The following is a 22,191-nucleotide window of genomic DNA, read 5'->3' on the forward strand; positions in this document are numbered from 1 at the left end:
ATTTACTTACATGGCTTTAAATAGATCCTGTTCCACTTCACACTAACATTTTGCAATCCATTCGCCTGCAATAAGATTTTCATCCTACTCTCATGGTGAGGACATTATACATTAAACACTCCCTCACACACACAAAGTATGGGCCAGTTCCTCCTACTATTTCTCTTAATGTGTCCCTTGTGCTGGAGGTGTGTAGCTGCCAGCATTGTTCACTGGACTCTAACAGCTGTGTGTATTTACCGATGATAAACACACAAGTTGCTGCAGACATTTTAGCCCTGTAACTGTGTTTAGTAACTGGTAACGTTTATTTTTTATTTATTTGTTTTTTTAATATAGGAATTGAAGAACAATATTAAAAGTCTGTAGGTGCGCTTTTGCTGTTTTTCTTTTCTTTTTTTTTTCTGCAGCCGTCTTTGTATCTGTTCAGTATCTGTCAGAAAACAGCACAGATAAGGCGTTCCTGCATGTTTGCACATCCAAGACTGGTCCCACTGGGCTGTGTGAGCTGTTCCTCCAGTGCAGCTCTGGGGTGTGGATCACAGGCTGTGCGACGGGGCCTCCTGATGCAGCTTCTGGGTCAGGCCGTTAGGAATTATTGGTAAGTCTGGAGATGCAGCTTCAGGGCTGGGCTCATTGACTCTATGAAAGGGTAGTTACTTGGGTGGGGCACATCACTGGCCTCCCACACTTAAAGTTTTTGTTTTGTTTTGCTTTGTTTTAAATATGATGTGCTGGATCACTGGCAGGTAAAAAGGGCTTTTTTCCCTCCTCACTTTTGCCTATGAACTCATTAGATAGGTGTTTTCCCAAAGCTCAGTTCAGGCATGAGAGCTCATGAGAAGATTAAACAAATGAGAGTGAATTATTGCTCAAAAATATTAGCTGTAATAAAAATATAGAGAGAATTTATTAAAATTCTGCAAAATCAGAATGATAATTCATCCTGCCAACGCTCTGCTTGTATTTCTGAGCTCATTCTTTTATTCAAGCTCGAATTTCAAAGCATTTTTAAATATGCTGTGTTTGGAGCTGTTAATAATTTGGTGGAGTTGGGGGAGATTTAAAGGAATTTTGTGGTTTGCCAAACTTTGCCTAGGGAAACAAAACTCTCACAAACACTCACAGATTCTTTACACATGACTAATAGTGATATCAACACATACCAGATAAGGTACTGTATAGTGCTGCAGTTAAAGAGGGTATATTTTAGAACATCTCCGGCTGCAGCATTTGTGTCATTCCTCTTTCTCAGAATAAAAAGGAGAACTTTTTTTTGTAAAGTGAAAGTGCAGCAAAGAGCAGCATTTACCATAGCTTATCATAACATTTGTGAGAGGAGTGCATTTCATATGCAAGGAATGTCTGACTCATTTTTCCTGTTTGTGTGCGCTTGTCAGTTATATCTTCAGAAAAGCTGATCTAAACAAGATTACTTAGATCATTTACACGTCTCTTCTCCCCGCAGAGCTCAGGGGACTGTTTTTTTAGCTGTCACTTTGCATAGACAACGGAGGCCTAACTACCCAGTTTTACATAGCAGTTGAAGCCTGATAGCAAGCTTTCTTGGATAAGCTTCCTGCTTTAAATAAGCTCATGTGTTTTATGCTGTAAACCATTCACGAGTTCTTCAGCACTTTCAATCGTAGCAGATTACTCATCGTAAACGGAAACGACAATATTTTGTAACCATTTTTTTTTAAATGGAGAACTTGAAGCAGCCAAATGAATCATACTTGTACGCATCTGAACTTTATTGGAAGGATTCAGCACGTGAAAATGCACACGTGTTCCCTCAGATGCGCCTTTTGCATTTTTATACTTGTAAGGTTGACGATGTTCAGTGCAGTTCACTGTAGTTTATCTTTAATTGGTCCCACATGTACAGTGTCAGAGCACCAAATTCGTATTATTCCACAGGTTTAAGTAGTCCGTAAGCAACACACTGTTCACTCCTGTTTGGGCATCGTTTGCCAAAAGCAACTGTGCCCAGCTGCGTCGGGACATTTGATACATTTGTGGGCTTGTTTTAAAGATTGGAGGACAAAAAAGTTCAAACACTGTTGATCATTTAAATTAAACGTTATACAGTAAATATTCTGTGCACAAGGACAAGAAGACAGTTTTAGTTTTAAACAAACTTTATTCAGCATTTTACTCAACCAGGAACAAATCATTTGACAAACTTTATTTTATTTCACTTTTTTTTATATTGCATTGTCTTACATTTGTCAAGGCCATTATCGATTATCAAAGGACTCAGTCTCTCCAACCCTGTCTGCATCTGCCTCAGTTCAATCTACAAATAGCCATGTCCACGTATAGGCCTGGGATTCAAAACTTCTTCACTCTATTTTCTCTGGGCCATCAGCACAGCACCAGACAATCCCCCCTTTTCATATCTCTCCAGCAGATGAACTGTCTAACCTTGTGTTAGTGAGCATTACTCTAATTTAAAGTTCCCTTGATGGACTATGGCCAGCTGCCTCGGGGCAATGGCTCTCGACGACACTATCTTGTGATGGGATTATACAGACACATGCACACAAATGTCCTGTTTACCCCTTCCTGCTCAGCTTGATTTCACCAGTTTGCTCACACTTTTCAAGCTTTTTCCAGCTAGGTAGAAAGAGAAGGGGAATGTTCAGGAGTAAGCTTGAGAATCCTCTTTTCACTTCTCTTGTCATTGTGGAGTTCTGATTTATTTATTTTTTAGCCATTTTAACTCTCACAGAAGCACTTGAGCAATTGCAACGCGCATTATTTCTCCTGTATTAACAGGACTTACAGGACTCCAAAACAGTTGCAACAGTTGCAAAGATTTGTTCTGATAAACAATCTTATCACTGAAGCTGGTGACTCAATGGTGACGTGCAACTTTGGTGGATGAGACTATAGCAAGTTTTACACATAAATTCCAGGTAATGTTGAGAGAATCAGGTCTGCACATTGTCCAGAGTTGGCTTTTCTCACATGTGATAGATGCATAGTGACACTTGAAATGCATTGTGCAGTTTAGGTTTGGGCAAAGAGTGGCGACTGGATAGTCTGCGCAGGAGGCGGGACGTGATGCAAACTCACTCTGTGAATTACCTGAACCTTTCACACATGTGCTCATTTGGACTTTACTTTCTACAAGGAGGCTGCCTGGGTAATGTCTGGTCCAACTGATATAGATATTTACATTCTAATATTCAGCTCCGCTGGTTAATGTTAGAAAAGTTCAGAGCTACAATGCATTTGAGAAAATGAAGAAATATTCCCTGTAAGATCTGACATGGAGGTAGCCGTCATGATTTTGACAGTTAAATGACAAGTTTATCAGCAAGACACTTAAATGAGACAAAACACAATAAAGCTTCTGTGATAAACATACTTGAGTTTATTTCTGCATGACTGCAGAAGCATGTAGAAGCGACCGGTTGAATGTGTAGAATACAAGCCCTCCATTCTCACTGCGAGACATCAGACCCTCAAGGTGAGACATTTATAGGACATAAAAAGAAATTCAAAGGCTTCATTCTTGAAAAACGTGCAGTGTTTTGCACTTCCTCTCCCTCCCGGAGATAACGTTGCTATCCTCAGGGAAAGCAGCTGATTTATTGACAACACAGCACCGCAGCTGAAAGTTTTAAAAGCAGGGGATTTTTTTTTTTTTTTAACTTGAACATTTTATGGACTTTGAACCACGAGACACAGCGTGGCAAACGAGATGGAGACCTCATGACTCCCAACAGACAGGACAAGCGGGGAGGGATCGTCTCCCCCATCAGCTCTCTCTGTGGGACGCTTTTGTTCGATAAGATGTCATGCACCACACCCGATTTAAGTCATGTGCTCCTCATTGAATGATGACCAACACAAGTCAACAAGGATGTGTTTGTGTGTGTGTGTGTGTGTTTGAGCCACTCGGTACATTTTGCGCATGTTTGTTGTTTAAGGTCATATCGTCCATGTTGTGCTTGCATATCTCCGTGTATGTCTAAGTGCATATTTCTTTGCTGCGTAGCCAAAGTATGAAAGAATGTGCTGGACTGGAGAGAAGGTGCTGTGTCCCTGTGAGTGGGTGTATATGGTCTGGGTCAAGGCTTTTTAGTACATTAAGACCTTAACTCTGCTCCAGGGGACTCTTACTCCACACCCACGCCTCCATTTATTAAACTCTGGACCACATCAACATTCCTGGGATTAGACACAAACCATATAGCTACACATGCACTCGCGATATATTATCGCTGTGAGATACATTCATATATAGCCAGCATGAAACTGTTGGTCAGCCCTCATGTGAGAGCTTAATAGGGTCTTTTGGCTGTAATGAGCAGAGGGACTGACACATTTATTCTGTATCTAAGGGCACTTTGCAAGATAATTAAGGTGGCTACAACCACATTTAAGTAAATTCTCCTTCATTTGCTCAGTATCTAAAAAATATAAAAAAATGGCCTTGAGTATTCCACCCGGTGGGGGGGGGGCGTTGATGATGTCTCCAGTAATTCGCAGTATAATTTTGGATATCTGGTGACAACTCAGAAAAGGTTGAGTCACAACTTTAAGTTGTTTTTTAATTTCACTTTTGCAGTTTTGTTATGTTTAGGCACCAAAACTGCGTGATTATGGTTAGGAAAATATTTTTGGTAACCATTTCCTGGAAGACTGTCTCTTTTTAGGTGAGTCACGATGAAAAACATTAACCAGCCCCAATATGATTTTCCTGATTTTCTGTCAAAAATGTGTTACAGTGGCTTGAGAGGTTTTCTTAATTCACTTCAGTTGTGTGAATTAACTTGCCAAATTACATTCGTCGCCTCGAAGCACGATGTATTGTAAAGTAGAGGCCAGAAAACAGAGAAAATCCCAATATTCAAACATTAAACTGAACAAGCACTTGGCAACAGTGGGAAGGAAAAACTCCCATTTAACAGGAACAAACCTCTGTCAGAACCAGGCTCAGTCAGGGGCAGCAATCCAGTTAATGGTACATAGTTCACGCTTGTGAGCACAGAACGCCCGCCCACTGACTTCTATTAACGAGGGGCAGCCAATCAGAAGAAAGGAGGATGAACTAAGGGGCTGCACCAGTAATGTCCAGTATAATATAAGGATGATGTTGCTATAAATTGACTCCAGCAGTATCCAAACATTTTTTTAAAATGGAGCTGGATATAAGCACAATATAACACACACACACATATATATGGAGGTAATACACAGTGCTCTCTTTTGTACAGGGTATAAACAGCATACTGAAGCTCCCTCTCTCTCACTGTCACACGCACTTCCTGTTAAGCCTTTAATCACAAACATGCTCTTTTTCAGTCCTCATGTTTACCCAGACAGATCAATCCAGCTGATCCAGCAGCTGCTGGACCTTGATCTCAAACTACCCCTGACAGATAGAGCCCCTGTTGGACGACATGCTCACTTTACTGCATGGGTAGAAGCAGGGATATCATTTATTTAGGCTGCAAATACCAAATTTATGATTGTGTGTGATTGTATGTAAATGTAGTCTGTCTAGTGGTCCAGTGGAGCTACAATCTCTTTTAGAGGGGTATCATTATGTATGAGTGTGCATATATTTGCACGTACAGTGTTATTTCTTTGCCTCTGTACTGGTTTATGGTTGCACACATATATTCCTCTATGTATTCCACCTGTGCGTGCGCCTGCATGCCTACATAGTGGGTGCTTGCTTCTGCATTAGCATGCATGTGTCAAGAGCATGGGTTGTAACTCACTTTGACTTCGAGCGAGGCCCCTGGCAGGGAAAGCTGTGGGCCTGGCAGGTCTCAGCAGGGCTCTAAAGCGGCTCAGCTCCGCTGGTGGCTGCAGGCCCGTCTCCATGTCACTCGGAAGATGTGTTCACAAGAACTCCTTACTGGGAGGCCTCCAGCAAGAAAGCAGGATAAATGTCATCATGTCTTATTGCTGGCAGCCATGTTAGCTCCACAATAGGTTCAGAGAGACTGTGCTGTAGAGAAGCACAGAGATTCATGCCAGTTGATTTGTACAGTGTTTGCCATTTTCCCATTATTAATGGCAGCAAGGCCACTGTTAGAGCTGCTGCAGGCCTGCCAGGTCTGCCTTAGAGAATAGGCAACTATGTGGCACCTCTTAAAATTTATCTCTGGCTCTTTCTATTCAACTTTCTAAAAGTACACAAAACAAATTAAAAGATTAATAATAATATCTGACAAGGAATTGACTTAAAAGTTGCTATACTTAATTCTGAAATTGATATATTTAGTTTAAGTAGCAGTATTATAAAACAAGGGTTAGCAGCCAGCTTAGCTCTGTAAAATATGTATTAGACAAAGTCAAAAATGTATATTTTTAAAATTTATATCCCATATGTTTAATGCACATACAGTCAAAATAGAAGAAAAGGTATGTTTTTTGGGATTTATTTTTAAAGAGCGGGTGATTTATGTGAGGAAATGTTCCCCGATAAACAGAAACTGGACCCAGTAGCAATATGAAGAGGAACTCACGTAGCTCTTAGATGAAAATGCCTGCTAGGCAGCAAAGTATAATTTCTGTGTGCTACGGTAAACAAAACAAGTCCAAACACATCAATCACATATCAAAGGTCACGAGGCTTATCTCAGAATACAGAGTATGTCTTTAAAATATGGGTGCTGTTCTCAAGTATCTTTTTCAAAGTACTAAAAGTGGTTTCAGAACATAACTCGTGTGTGGGTAAAACAGCAAATAACAAGTAAAAAAAAATTTTTTCATTCTTTTGTTCTACTTTACAATAAATAAATAAGTTTGATGTAATTATCTGTTTTCTGGTTCAAATGCTTCTTCACTTCCTAAAAGCAAACAACACAGAGAAATCATTAAGAGTTAAAAACACTGGAAACACTTTCATCTCCAACAAAGGGACCATTGTGGTTTTTCTTTCAGATGTTATAATCAAAAATGTCCCAAAAAAAAGGAAAGAAAGAGGAGAGGTACTAAGCCAGTTCCCTAGTTGACATCTAAAAATGACATGCTGTCTTCTGGCCCTGGTATTTCTAGAAAAAAATGCAGCATTATACATATATAATATAATATAATATAATATAGTTTCACTATTATCTCAACAATTCACAAATTTAGATTTTTGCCATTATTGTATTTAAATGCATCGTTCATTGCCATGAATTCACAATAAATTTAATATAATCTAAAGATGCCATGTAGCTCAGCACAAACAGCCTGCCTGCCTGGATTGCTCGGGCCGAGTAGGTTGAGACAGGGAATGAAATGCATAAAGACGTGGATGTGGAAAGTGGGTGAAGCGATTCAACTAAAAGAGGGAGAAAACACAAAGATAGAGTTGTGGGACGAAGGTGGAATCGGGTACAGAGAAGCGAGAGCGGAGCCATAGTGAGAGCGAGGTTACGGCCTGGACCCTGACCCAGATTTTATATATGGTCTCTGACAACCTGATCTGACCATGCTGCTGTGTGGTCTTCTTGTCTTTCCATTCGTTATGGGTGCATGACGACCACAGAGATCTCCTCCTAGCTCTCCGTGCAGTCGTTTGACGAGATGGAGCACGTTCGTTTAATGCCGCATTAAAGTGACGCCAAGCTCGAGGTCAGACGTCGCAAGGTCCTCTTTTGTGATTTTCAAAAATGTACATGCTCATCCAGCAACGATGGAGAGAGAGCTAGAAAATGGAGATCCATATAATTACGTTATGCAGCTGCTTAAAAACAGAGGTTTGTCAGTATTATGAATAAGAACATTTTCCATGCAGACTGGAAAATGTCTTAAACTCAAAGGGTAGAAAATTTATTTATGTACCAGCAAAGAGAAGAACACTCTGTGCAAAACAAAGTCACTGGCAGTTTGTAGGAGCTCGGCTTTTAGTTTTGCTGGTTTGCTGACAATGCCTACGCCTGCTTGGTTACTTAATGGCCAAGAAGGAGCAAATCCACGTGCCCATATCAGCAAACGTACATGCTCAAAAAAACAAGAATCTACATAATTTCTCTTAAATCTTTCTGCTTGCAACAAAAGGTTTTCATTCTTAAAATATTTTTTAATTTTTAAAAAAATCCATACAGGGATAGAAAAATGTACAATTCGAAGAAGTAGGCAGATCATTTCTCTGTGTACCAGTAAGAGAAGAACACTGGGTGCAAGCTGAAGTCTTTGGCAGAGGTTGCTGGCACTCGCTTTTTGCTTTTGCTGGTTTGCTGGCAATGCCTACGCCTGTTTGGTTACTTAATGGCCAAGCAGGAGCTATAACCAAGCCAGCTTCTTTAGAAGAAGAACTCAAGATTTTGGGGCATTTGGCAGAGTTAATGGGATTATTTTTTAATAGCCAGTATTAATAATTCATAATAAAATCCTATCAGAGAGACACTATCATAGTAGTGTCTGTTGTAAAGCTGCGGTTTTTATTTGCTCCATTATTACTAGCAAAATAAAACGGGGAATGGGTATGACGTTGTCTTTATATTTGGGAGGTATTACAGTTTATAGGGGGGCCGAATGTCGGTGTACATTTCTTGAATTTATAGCCTGCCTCTGTGGATAAACATAAACCGACACACACACACATGCGCACAACTACACTGTGTGTTGAGATCACTGGGAGTTAGGTGACAGATACTGAGAATGCCTGGGCCTAAATTAAGCCCACTGCTTCATCAAAAACATCCTGCCTTTCTGCTCAGGCTGAGATTGTGTTCGCTTTTCACGGGGAGCTCAGGTAAGCTAGTGGGGGCAAACGCACTTTTATTCACACGCACGCTCAAGCATTACATTTTGTTACAGAGGCTGTGAGAAGCGATGGAAAACTGTCCTGTTTAATCTATTTAAAAAAATAAGCGCTATTCCTCATATTATTCTTATCACGATGATAAAATTGACTCACTGCAGCGTTGCTGTTTGTTGTGCCAAGAACAAAGACATGGAAAAAATGTAATATTGCTTTATAACCGTCGCTCCTTCTCTGCAAATAAAAGACATGCACCGCTTGGGATGATTCCTTAAATGTACTGTATAAATTCTTTAAATGATGACAACATAGCTGAGCTTAGCCGAGTTGACACTCGCATGCATACATGCACACAGATGTCGTTAGAATTCTAGAAATGTTCCTAGTGCTGTAGGTGTGTGGCAAGAAGTTAAAGTAAAGAGTTTTACATAAAAAAAACCATAAAAGTAGCTCATAAAACACGTTTTACTTTAACGTAAACACTCAAATAAAAATCTATACATGACACAATGAATGCATTATTTTGATTTTTTACAGTGAGGATCTGTTCAGAATGAGTTCTCCTCTAAAACACACGAAGGCATGACCTTTGCTTCAAATGCAGCATTGTTCTTCTGTTCAGTTACTTCTAGGAAATGTTTTGAGTACCTCTTTCCATATGCTTGCTGGGAAGGAGAATAAATTCACCTGTATATACACACGATCACAGTGTGACCTATATACAGTAACAAAGAGCCAAAAAATTGGGTGTGAGCATAGGAGGCTAAGGAGGCCAGGAGGGAGGGAGGCAGGGAAGGAGGAGGAGGCGAGTTCTGCACCACTCTGCTCCAGCTCCGACTCTACTGGTGACCCCGCGGCTGTAAATCTGAAAGCAGAAGACCATTCCTCACTTCTTGTTTTTTTCCTTTCTCCTTTTCACTCTCTGGCCCTTTCACATATCAGCGTCTGTGAATGACTTTCAGTATTTGATCTCGGCTCATTACATCTGCTCGGCAAGTCACAGTAGGATATTTAGTTTTACAAGTGAGATCGGGAGGTGAAAATAAGCGTTTAGTTGCAGATGTTTGGGACTCTTTCAAACGACAACTTGAAGTTAATCAGATATGATGTGACCGTCACCACAGCAAATGTCACTGTTGGCCTCTTTGTGTTAACAGGCAGCTTAATTAAGCAGTCACGCTGCCTCGACGTTCAGTTCGGTAAGCAGAGCTACATCGCGAAAACAAGTATTAAGCCATTTTTACTCGTGCTCATTAAGCATGCATGTCTTCTTATTTACACCCACTTCAAAGCTTTCTGTGTGACAGTTGCCAAGCGGGGGGAAAAAATTAAAGGGAAAAGGCGAGAATAAGAGAATAGACTCACTAATGCAGTCAATTTCCAGGAAAACCTGACTGTGACCAGTTAATTATCTTGATGCCTAACACACAACATGTCTGTCTTAGCCCGAATTCAATGCCGTGGCAGCTGTTAGAAAAGAACAAAATTTGGTGACGGCCAGGTAGAGGTTTTTAATGCAGGTCCCACCGCTTTTCACCAAACTACGACTGAAATGTTTGTCAAAATGACACTAAAGGTATAATATCTGCAGGGGAGTTGCGTTTCCCTAGCAAAGTCTTCCCAAATGAGTCCTCCTAATGTAATAGAGTAAACAATTCTTGGCTTCTAGTTTTAGAGCCAACTTCCAAATTTTAATGTTTACCTACCTAATTCCCTCCAGCATGAGACTGGGTGGAAAAACTGCCATACGACCGAGTCACAATTCCAAAACCTTAATGAATGACTGTTTTAGTTAGGATTTTTCAGGGATCATTGTGCATTACCTGTCAAAATTAACTATATCAGCATTTCTGAAGACACTGCCGGAGTCTGTGTGTGGCTTAGTATGAAAATGTCCATGAGCAAAAGACTAATATACGTTCTCATGTGTGTGATCTGAGATCATAACTCTGTGAAACAGTATCAACACTGGAAATGTGGCCTGCTCTTTAAGAGCTGCTATTTTGCCAACAAAGAATGCCCAAAGCTTCATTACTAATCTAACTATATGACAAGACTGACGAGAGAACCTCAGAAGGAAACTGAAAACACAATGAAGATTTAAGCTTTACCAGATTTTAAGAAAATGATCAAGACTGTGATTTTCCCACATGCCGTATTTAGTCCCACAAGGATCCTGTCAAGATCACTTGAAAGTTGTGCAAAGTCTGACCTTTTAGTTCTTGTTATTTTACAGTGATTTAACAAAAACTATAGCAGGGAGAAGAGTATAAATACTATTAAAATATTACAGCTGGTGTTTCTGACACAATCAGACAACATTATGTCAGCTGAATAATAGAAACCCAGGCAGACGTCAAAATATTTTGGACGTCAGACAGCATCCTGTCAAAAAGACTGCAGTATGCCCAGTTTTTGTTTGGGTTTTTTTGCATTCCCTCTTGTAGTTTTATGAATGTAACACACAACATTTTGGAGCGCGCACACACACACAAGTGAGCCAACAGAAAGATGATATTGGTTCTGTCAGTTGTGGCGATGGAAAGCAATAAAGTCATTGTCCCTGATCACTGAATCTCGGTCAGTGTTCTAGCAAAATACGGTGTAATCTGTTTCATTATACCACCTTAGAAAAATACAAGCCAATAACATTATGCTTGGTCAAGTAGGAGTCATGATACCTTTTTCACTGCTTAGCTGTCAGCTTAGAACAGAAAACTTGGGTTAGAGTTTGCACAGGCTCACCACAATTGGACAATGGAAAATTGGAAAAATGTTGCCTGGTCTGATGTGTCTTTATTTGGAAGGTGAGGTCAGTATTTGGTGCAAACAACATGAAAGCATGGATTCATCCTGCCTCGTATCAACAGTTCAGCCTCGTGGTGGTGGTGTATCAGTGTGGCAGACATTTTCATATTTTGGGCCCCTCAAGTACCAGCTGAGCATTTTTTAAACACCACAGTCTATCTGAGTACTGTTGCTGACCATAGTGTACCCGTCTTCTTCTGGCTGCTTCCAGGAGGATAACACACCACATCACAAAGCTCAAATCATCTCAGGCTATTTCTTTAAATGAGTTCCCTATCCTCAAATTGCCTCCACAATCACCAGATCTCTATCCAACAGTGCACCTCTCGGATGTACAGTCAACAAATCTGCAGCAAGTGTGTGATTCTATCAAGTCAATATGAACTAAAATCTCTGAGGAATGTTTCCAGCAGCTTTTTGAATTTGTAGCGAATGAAAGCAGTTCTGAAGGCAAAAGGGGTTCCAACCAACTACTAGCAAAGAATAACTAATGAAGTGTCTCGTGAGTGCATATATCTGATAGAAAGCGAGGAAGTCTCCTAAATAGGTCCCCGTTTAAATTAAAAGTTACATATAATCTAAACATTTAAATGGTAGTGTTTGCTGGAGTTGACGCATGACTTAGATTTCCAAAATCCAACAGACCGCAAGACCCTTAGGCATGAACTTACCTTCCATTTTAGTTTGAGCTCAGCTTATAGCGGTGATTCTGAATTGGATTATTTGTATTTGAGATGCAGTAGCTGATAAAATCTACAAGCACCCTGCAGGCAAAACTGCAAACTCGCACAAATGATGTGAAGAGTGGCTGAAATTCTGAGAATTATTCCTGGAGGGATTGCTCATTGTATAAACGGGATGCTTATTCAAGCTTTTGACATTTTAAATGATGAAAGAAGTTGTGTAGTTCTTTAATAGCTTTTTAAATACTGGCTTTGTTAGCTTTGCACACTGTTGGATACGGATGGGTAGAGAGGGGAGGATGGCAGGCTGGGGTCTGATGAGGGGAATTTCGTACACTGACAAAGTTTAGCCAAGTTTATCTTACAAACTCCATCACCTCCTGACCCACCCCCTTCCACCACCATCCTCCCGTACAGCTTTTAGGAAAATGGGAGTGCTTATTCTCTTATGTGCATGTGCTTTTTAACAAGTTGATTTATGAAACAAGTGTAACTGTTTCTAAGGCTTTGTTGGTAAGATAAGCAGCGTTGCCTCTACATCTCCTCAGCTGATGTTGCTTAAAGGCATTTGTATCCTCCCCTGGCTTAATACAGCCCGAGACAATTTGGCAATTATTCGCACAGTTTGAAATGTCAGCAGACGTGAGAAAACTGAGAGGATATGAGTCTGTGATTCATTGTTGTGTCAATATTTCCAAATAAGAACAGGCTCACTGTGCTGTAGCTCCACGTAATCACTTTTAAGTATGATTAAAACCGATACCTTTTAATGGAGCCATACAGGCGTACACACCTTTCCAAATGTAGGTGGTGGGAAAAGGAAACTGAGAATTGTTGGCGATGAGCATATACTGTATCTCTCAAGTCCTCCATTTATATTCATTATATGCGTTGGCGCACGCGTGTTTGAATGAACTGGTTTGTTTTGAGCACCCTGAGCTTTCAAAGAAATAGCTCGGCATTTTTGAGAAGCACGCGCACTTTCTTTCTGGCCAAGAGTTAGATGAGAAGATTGATACCATTCCTGTGTCTGTAGGGTGAGCGTGCAGCTGGAGCCAGGAGCTGTGACGCAACTTGTTTTAATTCAGTTTAGGGATGAAATGATTAGGTGATTGATCGGTTAGTAGATCGACGGAAAATTAATCAGACTTGTCTGTGTTAATGCAATTATCTCTGCAGTCATTTCGAAAGCAAAAATGTGAAAATACTGCCACATTTTCTAAAATGCCAGAATGTGATGATTTTCCTTGCAGTTTTCTTACATGTTATAGATATAATTATTAACTGAGGAGGAAAACTGCTAATTAAGCACTTATGCACATAAGTTACAAGCAAAGTTTAAAAGCTGGAAAACACCAGTGCAGTCATCTCTACGCCACGGTGCTGGACGGCAACAACATCATCACATTAATCAATACCAGCTGATGTATAACTCTGAGGAGATAGTTACTATCAGGGTTATGTGAAAGCTGATTACTTTCCTCACTGTTTGCTCAGGTTGAGCCTGTTGTCAAGGGCTGATTGGCTGAAAGCAGGTCAAGAAGGTTCCTTCTCTCTATTTATTTATTTATTTTCTTTTAAAGAGGGGCACACAAGAAATGCCTGCTCCGCTTTTGATCGCCTCGACACTTTTGTTTGCAGTGTTTGCTCTAGATTTGAGTGGCTTTCAGATCCTGCTGGCACACACCCTAATGGTTAAAGTCTCTTTGCATAAAGATTGGAAACGCGAACGTGGCTAATATGACTCGGCCTGTCAGCTCAGTAATTAGCTCGTTTTATCTCCATCAATTACAGCTGTACAGAAAGGATTAGGTAAACAAAGGTATTTTGTGTCAGACTCATACCTTGTTAGAAACTGGACAATAACAAGAAGACTTGAGGTTGCCAAGAAATCACACATTAGCCCTTTGAAACTAACAAACTAGTCTTTTATCACTTATATGAGGTGCTTGTAGGTGGAATTTTTATTAACTTATAACAGAGAAGGCATGGCTTCTTTCACATTTTTGTATTAGGCATTATCCCACAAAGAGGATGCCCACAGATTTTTGGTCCCTCACAAGGAGATGCGATTCAGAGTAAAAGGAAATGTGTGGTTTAACTGTTTAAGATTTAATTTACTCAAACATATTAGACTTTTCTGTCAAAGACATTTGCAGACAACATTAAATTTAAAAGAGAGCAATTAAAGAGGTGTGTGACACTCTTCTTTTCTTTAATATTATAATATGTTAGAGTGATGAGCCAATGAGCCACGAGCTCGGGCTTCAGACTGCTCCAAACACTCAGTTTCAGGCAGGTTATTTTCTAGTCATGGCTCTTTATAATGTGAATAAATGTGGATGTCCTGGTCATATGAATAACACCGAAGCCCCACCACCGTCCAAATCCTTTGCTTGTGAGGGGCTACCAATCAGCAGAAAGTTAACGTAAAGGGAGTTAAAATAGCTTATTCCACTAGTTGAACTGAGAGCCTGAACAGTATTAAAACAAGGGATTATTTTGAACTCTGAATCATGCAGGGCTACTCTAGTAGAGTCCAAGAATAAAAATAAGTGTTGGGAATGAGCATAATAGGTTCTCTTTAAGTGTTTTTTCCACATAGCGATGAAAGAAGAAGAAGAAGGTGTATTGGAGAAAAAAGTCAACATTAAAAGTGGCGACATGACCACAGGAATTTGCCTCAATCGGAAACCATGTTTACGCCATTCCTGCGCGGACTCTAAGTTGTACATGTTGTTTGCAGTCAGACATCTACGCTGCCCAAAATTACCCATCCTGTGTGTCAACGAGATAAGTCAACACAAAAACAGCCAAGTACGACAAGAAAACACAAGAGGCACGAAGAATGAAAAATGAAACCCTGTCAACCCAAATAAGAACATCATGCAAGCTCTTCTGAATATTTGGGATGCAAATGTAACAGATATTTCCAAAACTGTTGGTTTTGGAGTCTAGCCTGCGCTGCACCGCTGTTCTTATGCCCAAGGAATGAGAAGGAAGTTCCAAGAAGGCACATTTCTGGGTCGCCTCAGGCCTGGCTGTCACGCCGCGGCTCCTATTACTCCTGCGCCAACATGAAACAGCTCGTCGTTTAAAACTAAAAAGATGTGCTCCACACACAGGCGGCATATTCATGTCCACATCAGTTGCAAAGATTACTGTGAGAAAAAACAATGCAGGTGCTGATATTTCACAGACCTGTCAGCTGTGCAGCTCAACAATACATGCACACAACAAAAGAGAGCATAAAGGACATAAAAACACATGCACAACCTGCCTTTTCTTCTGAAAAACTACTACGAAAGGATCATGCTGCTCCTGTGACTGATGATTTTGCCAACATAAAGACTGAAAAAGCAGCAATTGATGTTTTCCAAGTGGCTTGAAAAACTTCCACTGACAGTTTCGATTGAAGCGGAAAACCTCTTTTCTGTAATGGAAGAAGGTTTTGGGGGAAGATGGGTTTTCCCTTTTTGTAATATCCTCAGAGGCACCGACGCCCTCTGGACTGGAGGATCTTGGCTCGGAGCAGACAATGGGGCTTCAAGTGAGTCATAGCAAGTAGAAGAAAAGATCAGAGAAACCATAAAGCTTTGTCATGCTGCTGATTAGCTGGAACTGTTAATTTCATTCTCTTGTTAACAACAAATGTTACAGGGAAGTTTTAGGGATCGCAAGCTTTTGAATTTAATGGAACACCGCGCTAAAAGTGGCCGAGCGGCAGCTCGCCATTAACCCTCTTAGCTGTGAAGAGCAGCAAAGAGTGCGAGGAGTAAAATGGCCACCTTCTCATTTCGCCCGCTGAAGTGCTTGGACTGATAAAACACTCACTGCTGCGGGTTTGTTTGGTGAGAATTGGCTGAGGAGCCACTTCTTTGGCAAATGATCTTCCTGCCAAAACAAACAGCCGCTTTTCTTCACCCCTTATCCACATATGCACACAAACACACACATTTTACTTGCTGACTCCACACAATGGCATGACTGTATCTGCAGCACCAAACAGACATCTGCCAATCGCCCTGCGGACCTCATTGTTACTCAACACCGGGGCACACAAACGCTGAGCCGAGTTCAGTCTCCAACAGATTTTTGCACTGCAACGAGAAAGTTGCCAATGAGGTCTGCCAACGTGCATCGCTGACCCCGAATAGCCAGAAAACAACTGGAACCTGATGTGCCCCCGGACTGTGGTGGGTAAGACAGAGAGAAGACAAGAGAAAAGGAAAGGAGGCTGAACTTGAACTCAGCTCAGGCAGCAAAGCACCTCTCAGCTACGAGGACTGCATTCCTCTGCATACTACACAAACATCGGCACTGTATCTGCACTTGCATATTCAAACAGAATGACAAAAATAAACAGCTGACGATGAAGCATGGCTGCTGATTGAAGTCATGGCTCAGTACCTGCAAGCAGTTACGCATACCCTATAGAAGACTAACAGAAGGGAATAATATGGCCAGGTGCATTTGTGTGCCACATTTGTGTTTACAGTTATAATCCAGCAAGTCTAAAGATCTCATATGGCTATGTGTACAAAAGACACACCTCCTTCTCTTATTTCTCTTATCGCTAAAACCTGGGAGGCATGTGCAGAGTTTATTTTGACCTTTCTGTCTTCCTACAGCATGATCTGACTGCTGTGTGCAGCAAAGCCTTGGCTTTTTGTTTGTTTGTTTGTTTCATTTACCACTGCAGCATGCCGTTTCCAGATCTCTTCAAAAAGTGGCAACTGAAATGTATTTCTTCAAGAGTTTATTTATCGATGCTGGAATTCATAAGTGGATCTTTCACATCACTCAGTCACTGCGAACTGAGTCATAGAAGCTATTCATAAATCGAGCTAGTGATTTACTTCCACCACTCAAAACGTAAGGAATGTCTTAGCTAGTAGAGACAGTAATAATGTGTAACTCAGTCACTGGGAAACATTTGTGGCTCCATCTAATAAAAAGCAATCATTGGTGCCAACAGGAGGTCACTGTAGTACCAGCATAACCATGAAACATTTCCATGGTATGCATTAAAAGTAGCTGCCAATTTTATGTGTGACTGTAATACTTTTTATATGTACATTCACAGAGGGATATTTCGTGTGGGTCTCAGAGTGAACAGTATTCAAATGATTTAAACTGGATTAGCGGACAGCTGATGTTTCGGGGCCTCCGGTATACCCAGCGGATAGCAGGCCAAGAGTTCCTGTTCGATGTGCCAATCACTGGTCATGAAAGCAGATGCATTTTTAAAAAGAGAAACTGTTGTCAGGCAGCAGATGACAGGTTCAAAATTGCATTTCGGCTAGTGTGTTCCCCGTTTTGCTTCCCCCTACACAGCCTGCAGACCTGCAAGCAAGCGAAGCCCACTCAAACATCACAAGTCAACCAATGGAATCCAAAAAGGGTCCGCTACCAAAACTTTTGTGCTGTCTTAAAACCTGGTTTCAAAGAGCAGAGGTGGGTGTTACACAATTAGTGACATTTTTACTTGTGTTTAACCCATTGTCCCAATTTTTCCCAGTGAACATTGTGAATATGTTCTTACTTTCTTTGTAGAAAAAATGAGTAGTGTGAGAAATAATACTTTTTCTTCAGCATCTCCGCTGCCTGTTCCTACCCCAGCTCAACCTGTTATTTTACAAAGATCTCTGTTCAAAACTGTCTTTCAGTCTTATCAGTTTGCTTTCATTAATCAAGACCAGAACGCTATCATCCACCCATTAAAAACAGAAAAACAGCTTGTCGCCTCTCTTCTCAGTAGTTACAGGCTAATCTTAAAATTACCTTTTATTGCTAACATTTTGGAGAATGTCATAGCTAAGTGGTTTGGACAAAAAAAGCATCTTGGTAGATTTCAATCTGGCTTTCATAGACCTCATCAAAACAGCTCTTCTTAGAGTCTCAAACAACCTCTCGATCCGAAGTGGTTCAGGGAAATGTTCTGTTTTGCTGATGTTGTTCTGACCTCTGCCATTGACACTGATGACAATCATGTTATTTGTCATAGGCTGAGATACTGGTCGGTCTCTATCGGCGTTCTCTTTTAGGGCCCTTACTGTTTCTCTTATATCTGTTCGTTCTTTAACACATTTTGAGCACTCAGAAGGACATTTCTTAGCATGGCTATGCAGATGACATTCAGTTATATATCTATTTTAAGCTCCAAGATATTTCTGTTGCACATCAAACTTATGCGAATAGATTCTATTAAAAGTTGTTTAGCTGACAATTTTTGCCAACTTAATGAAGAAAAAACAGAAGTTCCTGTTTGTGCCTTTAAGGCTACGTTCACACTGCAGGCGAAAGCGCATCAAATCCGACTTTTTGACCCTATGCGACCCATATCCGATCATGGTATGACAGTGTGAACAGCACAAATCCGATATTTTCAAATCCGATCTGGGTCTGAATCCTGATCCTGCCTGTGGCCATCTCCCTGTACAACGCATCCACTTAACACACTGGTTACTGCTACAACTACACATGTTTCTTTTCCAACTATTTATTTATGAGTGACTTATGTATGTATGTATGTATGTATATATATGTATATATTGTACTATTCTTAGTTAGTGTATTGTCTGTCTTGTCTTAATGTTGGTTTAAAATGGAGCACTGTAACAAAAAATAATTTCCCCCAGGGATCAATAAAGTATTCTGATTCTGATTCTGATACATATCTGATGTTTTAGAAAGCGACTGCTGTTTGAACGGTCATGTCGCATTAAATCCATCTTTTACGTCACTGACACAAGACAGACGCCAATTATCAGCCCTGGCCATCCAGTGTAGATGTCAGTGAAACTGCTGGGAAGACAACGTTGGAGAAATGTGAACATTTTATTTGTACTGTATAATCTGCAGATTCTGACAGAAATCTGCAACTATCCTTTGAAGCACCGCTCCTCTCTAAAACAGCAGTAGAGATAATTATTAGGCCATATGTAAGTAACAAAATAACTTTATAACTTAAAGCAAAATTGGGAAATGGAAAGTCTGAAACAAGTCTTTATATTAAGGGCCATCAGTCAAACAATACTGGTTGGTCTGGGTCTAAACAGAGCGTGCTGTGTGTGATGTCTTCTTTTGCGCATGCGGGCCACTTTGAGCGTTCACACTAGAGCGCGTTTGCTGTCACATTTTATTTGTAGTGTGAACAAGCAGACAAAAAAATCGGATTTGATAAAAGAAATCGGAATTGAGCATTAAGACCTGCAGTGTGAACGTAGCCTAAGAGATTTGTGCCTACGGTTATGGAAACTCGGCTCGCCTTGCCACTTTTGCCAAATTTTCTATCAGGAATGTTTGTGTAACTTCTGACTCCGCTTTCACTTTGGTTGCTCGCGTTAAATCTCTGGGTTGCTCTTGTTTTTAATCACTTAAGTTGGCAAGGACAAGGACTGGCGTACATCAGTGGAAGTTTTTACCCATACATCCCCAGCAGGTCCCTCTCCAGCAATCTCTCCATCTGAGCCTGAAATCTGTGAACATTGGGGTATCTTTTAAAAGGCAGCTAAAAACTTACCTTCTGTTCAGAATTTTTGTTTGCAAGCAGAAGCCAATCAGAAGAAAGCTGGCTTAAAGCAGTGGTTCTCAAATGGTGGGGTGTTGAATCACTGCAGGTGGGACTCAAACAACCAGGTGAAAAATATGGGTTAAAATAAGGGTTATTTTTAGAGAAAATAAAGGGTTTGCTTATGTTAATCTCCTGACCTTTAAGTAAAAGTCAGCTTGAATCCTTCTTTGCACTGTTAATGATTGAGTGTGGGGTGTGAACATTTTTTGCCTTCTGAAATGGGGCGTGCCAGAAAAAGTTTCGGAACATCTGGCTTAAAGAACGGGGAAGTGCACTAAAATGGCTTATTTCAGTCAGAGTGACGGAGAGGCTCCACAGAGGCCCAGTATAACATAAATAAGGATTATTTTGAACTGTGAATCTTGCAAAGCTACTCTAGCAGACTCCCACATAGAAAAATGTACTTAGAAATGAGTAAAGGTCCCCTTCTAGGTGGTTTTCTAACAAAGTGCTGAACAGTTCCTCTAAGAAAAGAACATTTTTATGTTTATTAGAGGAAAATGCTTAGCATAGATGACATTAATTATGTGTACACTGTTCCTGTACTGTACTGTACTTCAGTGAAGTTCAAGAATAAAAAATTTAAAGCTGGAAAAGACCATAATAGGTGTGCTTTACTCTTTCAAGTAAGAAATGACCGTGAGAGATATGTGATAGATGATTATATTAATCTCTGTGTAGTCCAACCATAGCCAGTGTCACAAGCTCTGGCTACGGCAGTGCTGCAGGCATCTACAAAGAGAAGGCCTGCTCCAGTTTTTTCTCCCTGTCTCCCTTTTGTCTGCAGTGTTTGCTCTGGATTTGAGTGGTTCTTCTGGCGTTGGAGTGCTGTCGGCCCACGCCCTATAATGCCAACCTCTGTTGGAGAAAGATCTGGGTCTGTGCCACCACCGGTAAGATGAGGCCTATGCTAGTGTTATGGGCGTGCCAATTTCACCTGTTGAGTCATGCCACTATCGTATATTCATCGCCAGCCTATTTGCTGCGTGTGCAAAAATTAATTGCTCGTAGTTTTTGCACACCAAACGGTTTGGTGTGGCAGGTGCAGGCATCACATATGCATGTATAAAACAGATGTGGGTGCATTTGCTCACAGTCATTCAGACTTTCTGCTGACTCCCTGTCATGGAGTCGTCTGTTAACACCCAGTTCACCAACATTCATATCCGAGGACTTAAGCTGTTGAATCGCAGGCAGCTACCCCTGTTACCTATATTTATTCTCTGTCTCGTCATCACTCTGCACAACTCTGTCGTCCACAGGCTTGCTGTTGTGGCACATTTATCTCTGTAAAGATGGGTTCACATAACCATGAAAGAGCTACTTTTTTGTAAGCCGAGCTGGACAGAAAGAAAAGAAGCAACGAGACTTAAAACATCTCCCTCTGTTCACTGTGCACTACCGATACATATTCATAAAGCAGTTCTTCTCCTTTTGTAAAGTTTCTTTGATAAAATATTTTGACAGTGTTGCCTAATTTGGAGCAAGAGCAGAGGCCTGCACTGACTTGCTGTAATCTAAAACCCAACTACAAGCCGATAGTTACTGAAGTAAATCTTCCGTTTCAAAATACCTCAATATTTAACATCGATCATACTTCTCATTCTAGACTTTACGCCCGAATCTGTCTGATCTCCGACAATGTTTCTACCGTAGCTACTCCGACGTGTCAGGTCAAACGCAAGCTCTGTAAGCAGACGTGTTCTCGGATACCCAGAACGACCTTTAAGAGTACAAAACGTGGTTATCAGAAGGGTCATTATGGCCACTGCTGAAATTCAAATGCCTTTGGTCGATAATGATGCAGTATTTCCAACATACGCTCGTCAGTCACTCGAGAGCTGAGACATTTGGGGAAAATTTGTGTGACTCAACGCAACTGGAGTAGGTTCAGCTTTGGTAAATAATTCATTTATCATAATTTGTGCCTTATGACGTGTCAAATTACACCAAAGTGGAACGGACCTGGCTTTGATGACAGAATCTAAAAAGCTCATCCCTTGTGAATTTGACCTCAGGCTCACCCGGATTCCCCCCCACCTTCCCTCTGTTCTCGGCTGGTAAAAGAAACGCTGCCTGGTGTTGAGCTGGTGCCTCAGGGACTGATGGCGGCTGAGCAGCAGCCATGAGGGAAGCACACTGTCAGTCCTGTGATAGCCGTATGAGATTCCACATGCTCTGATGAGTAATTCCTCCCTCCCCTCTCCATCACCATGTGGTTCGTGGCCCTGAGTCATCGTCCACACTTTCCCTCACTCCCTATCCTCTTGTCTGTCTCTCTCTCTCGACGTGAAGAGGTCTCTTCCTTCAGCGACCGTCCCACAGGGAAACTCAACAGAATAGCCTCCCTCAGATGACTCACTCGCCAACATCGAGAGCTCCACACCATCCACTCTCCAGCC

General features: G+C 41.0%; 1 long non-coding RNA gene across 2 annotated transcripts in view; it reads right to left on the reverse strand.

Annotated features, from left to right (window-relative positions):
• The window catches only part of LOC146630736 (uncharacterized), a 38,674-nt gene that overhangs the window by 11,963 nt on the left and 4,520 nt on the right, over positions 1–22,191 (reverse strand). For both annotated transcript variants that reach the window (XR_014906258.1, XR_014906257.1), the window contains exon 2: positions 5,742–5,974. This is a non-coding gene — a long non-coding RNA (uncharacterized LOC146630736). The remainder of the gene's footprint in view (positions 1–5,741; positions 5,975–22,191) is intronic.

This window comes from Diplotaxodon limnothrissa, linkage group LG6, assembly GCF_057381915.1.
Source record: "Diplotaxodon limnothrissa isolate DT_005_m linkage group LG6, D_limnothrissa_male_GT1.1, whole genome shotgun sequence".
In the NCBI taxonomy this organism is placed as follows: domain Eukaryota; kingdom Metazoa; phylum Chordata; class Actinopteri; order Cichliformes; family Cichlidae; genus Diplotaxodon; species Diplotaxodon limnothrissa.